The 10984-nt window shown below is 39.2% G+C and overlaps 1 protein-coding gene across 6 annotated transcripts in view; it reads left to right on the top strand.

Moving 5' to 3' along the window:
* The first annotated feature begins 2137 nt into the window (after positions 1-2137).
* pabpc1l (poly(A) binding protein, cytoplasmic 1-like) overlaps positions 2138-10984 on the top strand; it is a 124581-nt gene continuing 115734 nt past the window's right edge. The window contains exon 1 of one of the 6 annotated variants that reach the window (XM_079637413.1): positions 2138-2297. The gene's annotated coding sequence lies outside the window, so the exon portion shown is untranslated. Of the gene's footprint in view, positions 2385-3670; positions 3809-10984 lie in introns of those variants that run through there. The other 5 variants (XM_079637419.1, XM_079637417.1, XM_079637414.1 and 2 more) reach the window with 5 other exon arrangements.

Here is a 10984-nt window from a genome sequence, read left to right as displayed (position 1 = left end):
AAACAAAATTCTTACATATTGTAGCTACCTTTAAAGGGACACTAAGTATCTTTTTAGGTATTTTATTATCTAAAATCAATATTTTTATTCATAAATATGTCCTCAATGGTGTACAAATACCTCGGCCAATTATCTGACTTATCCTTATAAATGAAGAATTAATTATCTTAATATACATGGGACGGGTAGGTCCACGGAGGCTTCCATGTAGTTCCGCCATCTTGCAAAACTATAATAGCAGAGAGGGACAAAAAGTACTAAGCCAACGCGTTTCCACAACGCGTTTTCGTTCAGAACCAGCCGAAACCAGCAGAAACGCAGGTGCAGAGCAGTGAGAGGCGCTTGAAACTGCACCGGCAAGTTTAAAAGTCTGGATTGCATTGTTATTATGGACCATACATATGCCGCGCCACAGGAGAAGAAAACATCGTCGCCAAAAAAGTCAAAAATAGAACGTAAAATGCGTGGGATTTCATTTCCCCCTTTCTGGTAAATGTATCCCTGGCTCTGCTTAATTATTTTTATCCTCTCCTCAAAGTGATCATAGTGCTAACAGACGGATCACAAAACTTATCACGGATCCGTGGTTTGATTAAAGTCAAGTTTATTTTAAAATGATTACTCACTCACTCTTGAGCGTCTAGCGAGAGTGATTTCAATGTAAAGACGCGTTTATGCGCGTCTAGAGGTCCTGCAGCGCGGTGTTTAGCGCGGCGCGGTAGACGCGAGCCTCATTCTACTCCAGTTTGCGCGAATGAGGCGAATTGCTATCACAGATAATGTCTTTTCTATCATTTCACTGTAGCTCAGCATCGTGATGTAAAGTTAACGTTATTGCATGATCACAGTTCATATGTGTGGGGAAAGATAAGAGAGTAAAAATATTGCGTTAGGCTACTTCAGTTAATAAGAAAAAAGATTTTACAATTCCTGCACATGCAGTGATGAAGTTCATGTTCTCATGATTTATTTTTATGAATAACAATGTTTCAAAACACCCCCCCCCCCTCGACAAAGTGCTATTAGAAGACATCCTGTCAAAGCTTTTTGGTACATATCGCCTACCGTAGACGCAATGCGCATTTGAAAAAGCGAGGCGCTGGAGAGCAAAATTAGTTTGGATGCAAAATACGAATTCACCACTAGATGGGAGTAATTCCTACTTAGTGTCCCTTTAATTAACAAGTAGTCTACTTTGGGTGTCTTGTTCATCATATTTATTTTCATAAAACCGCAACAGAACTTAAAATAACATTATGTTTATTTAGCAACACACGAATCACACAATATCCGACTTTACTCTTACTGATCCATTGTCTGTCTCTTGGCTTCACTTTGTTCACTCCCCTCCCCTCACTATTCTCGTCTAAATTGCAGGCAAGGCAAGGCGCATCTCAAACGAGCCTAACATATATCAAAGGCACAAAATACATAATATGCTATATACAATATGCAAGAAGCACAAATGGTGTGTCAGTGAACAATGTACTTTGATTAAATGCATACATTTGCAACAAATGCAACATACATAATGTAACATTTCTTTTTCAAATAGCATATGTCTGTGATTTTAGTATGCTGAAATGTTTACATGCCCTGTATCTGAATTGTTAAAACTAAGGATGAATATTGTTTCAGGCTGCTAAGTGCTTTGTTCTTCATAAGACTAATGAAATATTTGTATTTGTTCTAAATCAATAAGAATTGTATTGCAGTCTCAAGTTCTTTTTTTTCTCCAAAGTAACAAATTAGGCAAAATAATCTCTGAGCTTGATTATTTATTGCAATGTATAATTTATTGAAGAACTGAAGCCAAGAATATAAACCAAAATATACAATAAAATAAAGTAGGCTATAGCCTACATATTAATACTTACTCAAGTGTTGCTGAAAATTAAAGATGTCTCACACACACTTGGAGTGTTGGGCACTCTTGTATTACTGATTCAGAATGAAGATAGTTCCCAAAATAGGCAACAGATTATTATTGGATGTAGGCCAACTACAGCACAATAAATTAACAACATCGTTGTTGACCACATTTTATCCAATTTATCGTACATATGAGTAATAGAAATCAATGTACATTGAGCTCTCACAAGAACTACTTTCACACGCGGAACAAGACGGAAAAAAAGTTCTCACAGATCAGTTTTAATTGGTACACAGTGGAGCGTGTTACAAATGACAGGTGTTCCTCAGTAATAATTAAACTGACACTAAAACAGTCACAACGGAGTGGAGCCCTCTTGCAGCTTACACTGAAGGATATGCTTATTTGCTCCACATTACACCAGGTAACAGTAACTAACATTGTTTCTACAGAGGGATTCTTGTTTTAAAAGTAACGTTCATTAAGTTTTTGGACAAAGATACAGTGGCCGGCGAGTGCCCATTTTTAACATTTCACATAGTAGGCTAGCCTATTAACGTATACAATATAGCCTACCTTTGCAATATCTAATATGCATGTGGGAAAAAAAAAATGTGCAAGTGAATTTGAAAATGAGCAGTGACTGAAGACAAGTGAGGTAGTTGTCCACTATGCCCAACTCGTTCCGCAGAGCAGCTCATAAGAGAGTACAGCAGGGCAAGCATGCTCCACTCCGGATCACGTGATAATAAACGACAAATTACTTTAGAATTTCCTGTAAAAAGTAGTCCAATTTGCAAACACTGTTATCGCAATTTCTTCTTGCAGGCGTCCGCCATGTTAGTTTCCTCGACGATTTCCCGTGTCCATAGTCGGGACTGTTTGTAAAATCAATCTGCATGTGCTGTCTTGTATGGAATTCCAAAGCTGCCAAAATAAATAAATAAATGAATAAATAAGTACATGAACATACAAGGAAATGTAAAACAAACAAAAAAACATGTACGTAATTATACAAAGATATGTAAAAAAGCAAAACTATAAATATTTATACTTTTATTTCCTTAAATGTGTAATAGTATTTTTTTTTAAATTCCACATGTATTTATTTTATTTCCACATTTCTTTGTCTGTATGGTAATGAGGGTGGTGTATTTTACCTCAGACATAGCAGTCGAGCTCAGAGTGCTGGTATAGGCAAGAAAGTGGTACTTAATCAGACTTGAGAGTTGTTCCATAAAACAAGATTAGAATACAAGCCAGGTTTATTTTGGTTAGTCGGACTTATTGTCGGTTGATTCTGTTTCATAAAGCAAACTTAAAATAGTTCAAACTCAGTTGCTCTGGCAACTTATGCTGGGAAACTAGCCTGGTCCAGGGCAGGCTAACTGTCAGGCTAACCCCCAATTTCCACCAGATGCGTTACGGCTGCGTTACGGCTCGTGCACGGCGGCGGAGTCAATCGGTTTCCATTAAAGTCAATGTGTGTATTTCCACTGAATGCAGAACAGCTGCGTTCCGACTCCGGCGATCCGCAGCCCTCCGGAGCTGATACGCAGAGCTTCTATTTTTGCCGGATGCCGGAGAGCTCCGCAGCACTACAGGGCAGAGTGCGCAGGACAGGAAGTCGAGCAAAAAACAGAACAAACCAAAACAAAATAAAATATCCGTTTAATTTTCAAAATAAAATACACCGTGATCATGGCAGATCATATTTGGCGGAAAATATGATGATCATTGCGGAAAACTGTTCCTGGTTTGGTGGTTCTGTTTATTGAAACTACATATCGCGCGATCACACGTGAATTAGCGAGATCTCGTTGGTCCTCGGCCGCAGCCGTTCTGCAACAAATCCGGACCTGGTGGGTATTGACGGACGACGGAACACGGAGCTGTCACGCAGCTCAGCCGTTCCGCGTCTGGTGGAAATTGGGGGTAAGCCTCGGTTACACATAGCCTATCCTCTAACACCGGCCAATAGGAGCACAATAACTGACACTCTCTCTCATCCCATTTTTTAACTTTATTAACCACTATCAGTCCAAAAATAAATATACAGTAAAGATCAACTTAAATAAGGCTACAATGATAAATGAGACAATATAGACCTACAAACGTGTTAAATTGTATATTCAATTCAATTCAAGTTTATTTGTATAGGGCTTTTCACAATACATATTGTTTCAAAGCAGCTTTACAGAAAATGCATTTCAAAAATATACACACAAAATACAGTTAGTTAATCATAAAATTTAGGGCATAACATATTGCCGGCGTTGGGTCGTCTTTTCACAGGCGTCGAGTCGTCTCATCACAGGCGTTGGGGCATCTGAAGTCTCCATGAGAGGCTGGATACATAACTGGAGCTGACGAAGTCTATTTGAGTTATCTCGGGACAGGCGTCCCGAGATGATAACAAAAAAAGGCAGATGGGAAATAATTAGCGTAGCTGCTGTTCATAATATGAATGCATTTGATCTGATTTAACTGTAGTATAAAAGGTATGAGATGCATTATGTGAATGCTTGGCTAAAGAGATGCGTCTTTAGTCTAGTTTTAAACTGGGAGAGCGAGTCTGAGACTCTGAGCCTCGGACAATATCAGGAAGGCTATTCCAGAGTTTAGGAGCTAGATGTGAAAACGCCCTCCCTCCTTTAGTGGACTTAGTTATCCTATGTACGACCAGAAGCCTCGAATTTAGCGATCTTAAAGAGCGCGATGGATTATATGGCGATAGAATATCTCTTAAATACACAGGAGCTAAACCATTTAGGGCTTTATAGGTCAGTAACAATACTTTGTAGTTGATACGGAACTTAATAGGTAACCAGTGTAGAGATGATAAAATTGGTGTTATATGATCATATTTTCTTGACCTAGTAAGAACTCTAGCGGCTGCATTTTGGACTAACTGTAGCTTGTTTACGGAGGATGCAGGACCACCAGCTAATAAAGCATTACAGTAATCTAGTCTCGAGGTCATGAATGCATGAACTAACTTTTCTGCATCAGAAACTGATAGCATATTACGTAGCTTAGCAATGTTTCTAAGGTGGAAAAAGGCTGTTCTTGTGACATTTGAAATATGATTTTCAAAAGACAAGTTGCGGTCTAGTATAACACCCAGATCTTTTACTGTAGAGGATAAAGTAACAGGACGTCCATCTAGATTAAGGTTGTATTGTAAGAGGTTTTGTGGGCAGTTTTTTGGACCAATCAGTAATACCTCCGTTTTATCTGAATTTAATAGAAGAAAATTACACGTCATCCAATATTTTATATCTTTAACACACTCTGTCATTTCAGATAATTTAGTGTTATCATCTGGTCGTGATGAAATATATAATTGAGTGTCATCAGCATAACAGTGGAAACTTATTCCATGTTTTCTTATAATATTACCAAGTGGCAGCATATAAATTGAGAATAGCAGAGGGCCTAACACAGATCCTTGCGGCACTCCATAATTTACTGACGTTATCTTTGATTTTTCCCCATTTAAATGGACAAAATGGTAACGGTCTGATAGGTACGATCTAAACCAGCTTAATGCCTGTCCCTGTACACCAGTGTAATTTTGAAGTCGATCTAAGAGTATTTTATGATCTATAGTGTCAAACACAGCACTAAGATCGAGTAAAACTAGTATTGAGATACAGCCTTGGTCAGAAGCTAAAAGTAAATCATTTGTAATTTTAACCAGCGCAGTTTCTGTGCTATGATGTGGCCTGAATCCTGACTGAAATTTTTCATAGATATCGTTTTCTTGCAAGAAAGAGCACAATTGAGCGGACACAACTTTTTCTAGTATTTTAGACATAAATGGAAGATTTGAAATGGGTCTGTAGTTTGCTAGGTTATTTGGATCTAATTGTGGTTTCTTAATAAGAGGTTTTATAACTGCCAGCTTGAATGTTTTTGGAACATGTCCTAAAGATAGAGACGAGTTAATAATATTGAGAAGAGGCTCTTCCACTACAGGTAACACTTCTTTCAGTAGTTTACTGGGTATTGGATCTAATAAACATGTTGTTGGTTTAGATGCAGTAATAAGTTTATTTAGCTCTTCCTGTCCTATAGTTGTAAAGTGCTGTAGTTGTTCTTGAGGGGCGATAATTGAGGCTGAATCATAAGACGCTGTCAAAGATTGTACATTTACAATTATGTTTCTGATGCTTTCTATTTTCTCAGTGAAGAAATTCATGAAATCATTACTATTAAGATGTAACGGAATATTTTGTTCAGGTGATGTCTGTTAATTTGTTAATCTAGCCACAGTGTTAAATAATAACCTTGGATTGTTTTGGTTATTTTCTATTAGTTTGCGGAGATGCTCAGCCCTGGCTGCTTTTAGAGCCTTTTTATAACGTGACATACTGTCTTTCCACGCGATTCTAAAGACCTCTAAATTAGTTTGTTTCCATTTGCGCTCTAAGTTACGAGTTTCTCTCTTGATAACATGCGTAGCACTGTTGTACCATGGTGCTTTAGTTTTCTCTCTAACCTTTTTTAATCTAATTGGTGCAACAGTTTCTAATGTACTAGAGAAAATGTTGCTCATACTGCTAGTCATTTCCTCTAGCTCATCTGTTAGTTTGGGTTCACTGAGGAGCGGAGATAGATCAGGTAAGCTATTCAAGAATCTATCTATAGTAGTTGGAAGGATTGTTCTGCCTGGTCGATAACGCGGCGCAACATGACACATTTCAGCCGTACGTAGTATGCAAGTTACCATGTAATGATCAGTGACATCATCACTTTGCGGTATAATATCTATATCGGTTGGATCGGTTCCATATGATATAATTAAATCTAGAGTATGGTTAAGACGATGAGTGGGACCACTAACGTTTTGCTTGACCCCAAAGGAGTTTAATAAATCTGTGAACGCAGCCCCTAACGCATCATTTGTGTTATCAACGTGTATGTTGAAATCACCAACAATTATTGCCTTATCGACATTGACCAATAGATCTGAGAGAAAAAATCTGCAAACTCTTTTAGGAAATCAGCGTAAGGCCCTGGCGGTCTATATACAGTAGCCAAGGCTAGAGATAATAGGGATTTCTTTCTTACATCTAGGAGCGTAACATTTAGCACAAGTACTTCAAACGAATTAAACCTGTGACCTGTTTTCTGAGTAACATTAAGAATATCTCTATAGATTGTTACAACACCGCCGCCACGACCAATCAGACGGGGCTCATGCTTATAACCGTATCCTGGTGGAGTGGACTCATTAAGACCGAAATAATCATTTGGTTTAAGCCAGGTTTCAGTAAGGCAGAGTACATCGAAGCTATTATCAGTGACCATTTCATTTACAATAACCGCCTTAGGTGTAAGCGATCTAATGTTTAGAAGACCTAGCTTTAGAAATTGTTTTTGTTCACTAATATTGAGATTTTCTGGTTTAATCACAATTAGATTTTTCTTAGATCCTGCAGTAGATTTATTGTTTGGCCTCACTAAACGAGGAATAGACACAGTTTCTATATAGTGTTCTACACTGGTACTTATATCAATTAATTTGGGACAGCAAAGAATGTGATTTGGACTTTGACTTACTAGTCATATGTAGGGCTGGGCATCGTTCAAAATCTTTCGATCCGGTGCCAATTTCGATACCTCAGTTTCGATACCGGTTCCTAACGATACTTTTTTCAATACCAATTTTATGAAATCCATTTTAACAAGATTACATAACATATTACCTCAGAAAAACTTTTATTTTTTATTTATTTAGTTTTATTTTTTCAGTTTGACTCATGCTCCTTAGCCAGTGCACAAAGGAATAAAACATTTTTTATAAAGCGCTCATGCTCACCAAAGCTGAATTTTTAAATAAAAAAATACAGTAAAACTTTAGTAATATTGTGAAATAGTATTACAATTTAAAATCGTATCTAATATATTTCAAAATGTAATTTATTCCTGTGATGTCACAGCTGAATGTTCAAAATCATTACTTCAGTGTCACATGACCCTTCAGAAATATGAAAACAGTTTGCTGCTTAATATTTTGGAAACTATGATAATTTTTTTCATGATTCTTTGATGAATAAAAAATTCAAAAGAAAAGCATTTATTGAAAAACTAAATATTTTGTAACATTACACATGTTTTAATGTCACCTTTGATAACTTTAATGCATCCTTACTGAAAAAAAATTCTGACTAACCAACACAGTTTTGAACGGCAGTGTACATTCAGTAGGTTATTATTTATTGCAATATAAACACTGGAGTGATCAACAAGGTATCTCTTCATTTACCAATCGAAGACGAAGCAACTTTCTGCTCTTATGTTTACTCCGTGCACTGTCAAGGTCTTCATCGTGTCTGTCGTGGTACGGTCTTTGCAGCCATTATTTTACCGCAAATACTGCATCGCGCGCCGTTGGCATCGAGCCTGGAGAAATGTACCCACACTTTTGATCGACTTTTCCACATCTTTAAGGTATTATGTGTGTGTGCTCGCGTCTCATATGAATATGTGCACGGAGAGTTTGTGTGTGTGTGTGCTCGCGTCTCATAAGTATGCGTGTCGAGAGTTTGTGCGTGCGCGCGCGCGTCTCATATGAGTGTGCGCGGAGAGTTCCGCGTGTTTCGTGTGAATAGAGTTTGCGTGTATGTGGTGTTACTCCTTAGGTATCGAAATCTGGAACCGAACAACATGTCATGTTTCGATACTCGATAGTATCGAGGCAATTCGGTCGGTACCTAAATAGTATCGAGACTCGGTACCCAGCCCTAGTCATATGGTGTGTAACGTCTTGGAGATGTTGTCCGACAGAACAGCCGCTCCGATTCTGCTGGGGTGCAGGCCATCAGCACGGTAGAGCCTAGGTCGCTCCCAAAACAGATTCCAATTATTTACAAAGAGCAGTCTCTGTTCATTACACCATGACATCAACCATTCATTTAGTGCAAACAATCTACTGAACCTTTCTTGTCCTTGTCGGTACGTGGGAAGCGGTCCAGACACGATGATCTTTGCTTCAGGCGATGTTCTGCGTACCGTCTCGATCAGGCTCCTGTAGTCCCTCTTCAGAACCTCCGTCTGCCGCAGCCTGATGTCGTTCACCCCCGCGTGCAGCACGACAGCTCCGACGCGCTCGTCACCGTTCAGGATCTCGGGGACCTGCGCAGCGACATCGAGAACACGAGCACCAGGAAAGCAGTGAGTGCGCACCATACCTTTACCTGAGGTAGCGCGGACATGCCGGACCATGGAACTGCCGATGATCACAGCGTCGTCGCGTTCCGTCTCGTGAAGAGGGGAGAAGCGGTTCCGGGTGGAGATCTCGAAGACCGGGAGGGGCGGAGAGGTCCTTGCTCTGGTCCTGGCTCGTGTCTTCCGCTGTGGCATCATCCAGGGTCCATGGTGCTGTGTCGGTGTCGGGGTAAACGAAACCAGGGGTGCTCGGGTCCTGTGCAGAGAAATACACGGAGTAGAGGAGGCCGGAGTCGAGAAGTTACTAACCACTGACTTGTGAGCATCGGCACGTGATGCTTCAAGCGCTGATCGTTGGTCTCGCAGCTCGGCCTGCCTCCCCAGCAGATCACGGATCTGCTCCTCCACGGACTCCAGCTCCAACCGCACCGAATGCAGCTCAAACGTGTCCTCACCTGCACTCAGAGGTAGACACACATCCGATGTATTCGCCATTATGACAGATGAACAATAAATTAGCAGTGATGCTACCAATATCACTACTAATTTAGGACTGAAATCATGGATAGAACCCGTATCCTTCCAGTGATTCGAGTGTAAATAAGACGGTCGATAGGCGAGACCACGCGTGCAAATGCTAGCGGGCTAACGTTATATGAAATGTTTGTTAACGTTGAGATATATATATATATACTTTTTTTTTTTTTTACCAAACCAATTGATAGTAGCCTATACAATATAATTTAACACGTTTGTAGGTCTATAGTGTCTCATTTATCATTGTAGCCTATATATAAATACACAATATATAAATACAATATATATCCTACAGGTTTTCTTTTCTTACTGGCTGAATGTTTTGTGTTGTATTAAGCCCAAGCAACCGTGAAAACCTGTTTGTTCCTCTTGCTGGGAGTGATCTCTTGCATAGTGGTCATTTTTATGTAAAATTCACATTAAAGATCTACATTTTTCTGTATTCATGGCGAAAACGTGAAACGTTCCATCGTTTAGTGGAGTATTGCTGTCATCTACTGGAAAACAAACACTTTTGCTAGTGCGCAATGAATAGTTTGTGCATGAATGTCTAGATGTAAAGCTCTTGCAATTTGTGTTTAGGTTATAATGTGGCTTAGGTGCTATTTTGTATAGTTTAACCATCATCCGCCTATTTATTTGTTTGTTTTTTTATTACATTTTTTTAAATAAATAATATCATGAGCACAATGACGGGTGGAATGGGCTTTGATGCAAGGGGCACCAGGTAAAATCTTGCCTAGGGCAGCAAATTGGTCAGGGCCAGCCCTGGGCCGTCGGTAAAATTACCGGTGGGCCGCTCATAAATTGGGCCGTTAATACCACCTCGACATAAAGGCAGTTTCACACGGGATGCAGAAAGTGCAAGTCATAGTTCATTTTCAATGAGAGGCAAATCGCAGTTGATTCAAGTAGTGGCGAAGCCAGTGCAAGCGGTGCTCGTACACCCAAAGTTCCTGTAGCTTGCATGTGCACAGCTCTTTGCAGCGGTTATAAATATTATTATTATTATTATTATTAAGCGTGACAATTTAAAATAAAGCTTCAACCCCAGACGTTTCCAAGCAGCACAGCAGTAATGACTTTATGAACTTCTTTACTAACAAGATTGATAATATCAGGGAGAAACTTATAACTATGCAACCGTCTACTACAGTATCACATCAGGCAGTGCATTGTAGTCTCCCTGAGGAAAATTTTTATTCATTCATTGCTATAGGAGAGGAAGAATTTTCTAAACTCGTTAAATCATGTATGTTAGACCCTATACTATTGTATACCAACTAAGCTATTGAAAGAGATGGTTCCAGAGGTCATGGATCCTCTTCTTAATATCATTAATTTATCTTTGTCATTAGGATACGTACCAAAAACTTTTAAGGTGGCTATGATTAAACC

The sequence above is a fragment of the Phoxinus phoxinus genome (assembly GCF_949152265.1).
Source record: "Phoxinus phoxinus genome assembly, chromosome: 15".
NCBI classification, from domain to species: Eukaryota; Metazoa; Chordata; class Actinopteri; order Cypriniformes; family Leuciscidae; genus Phoxinus; species Phoxinus phoxinus.
This window is presented reverse-complemented; position numbering and strand designations above follow the sequence as displayed.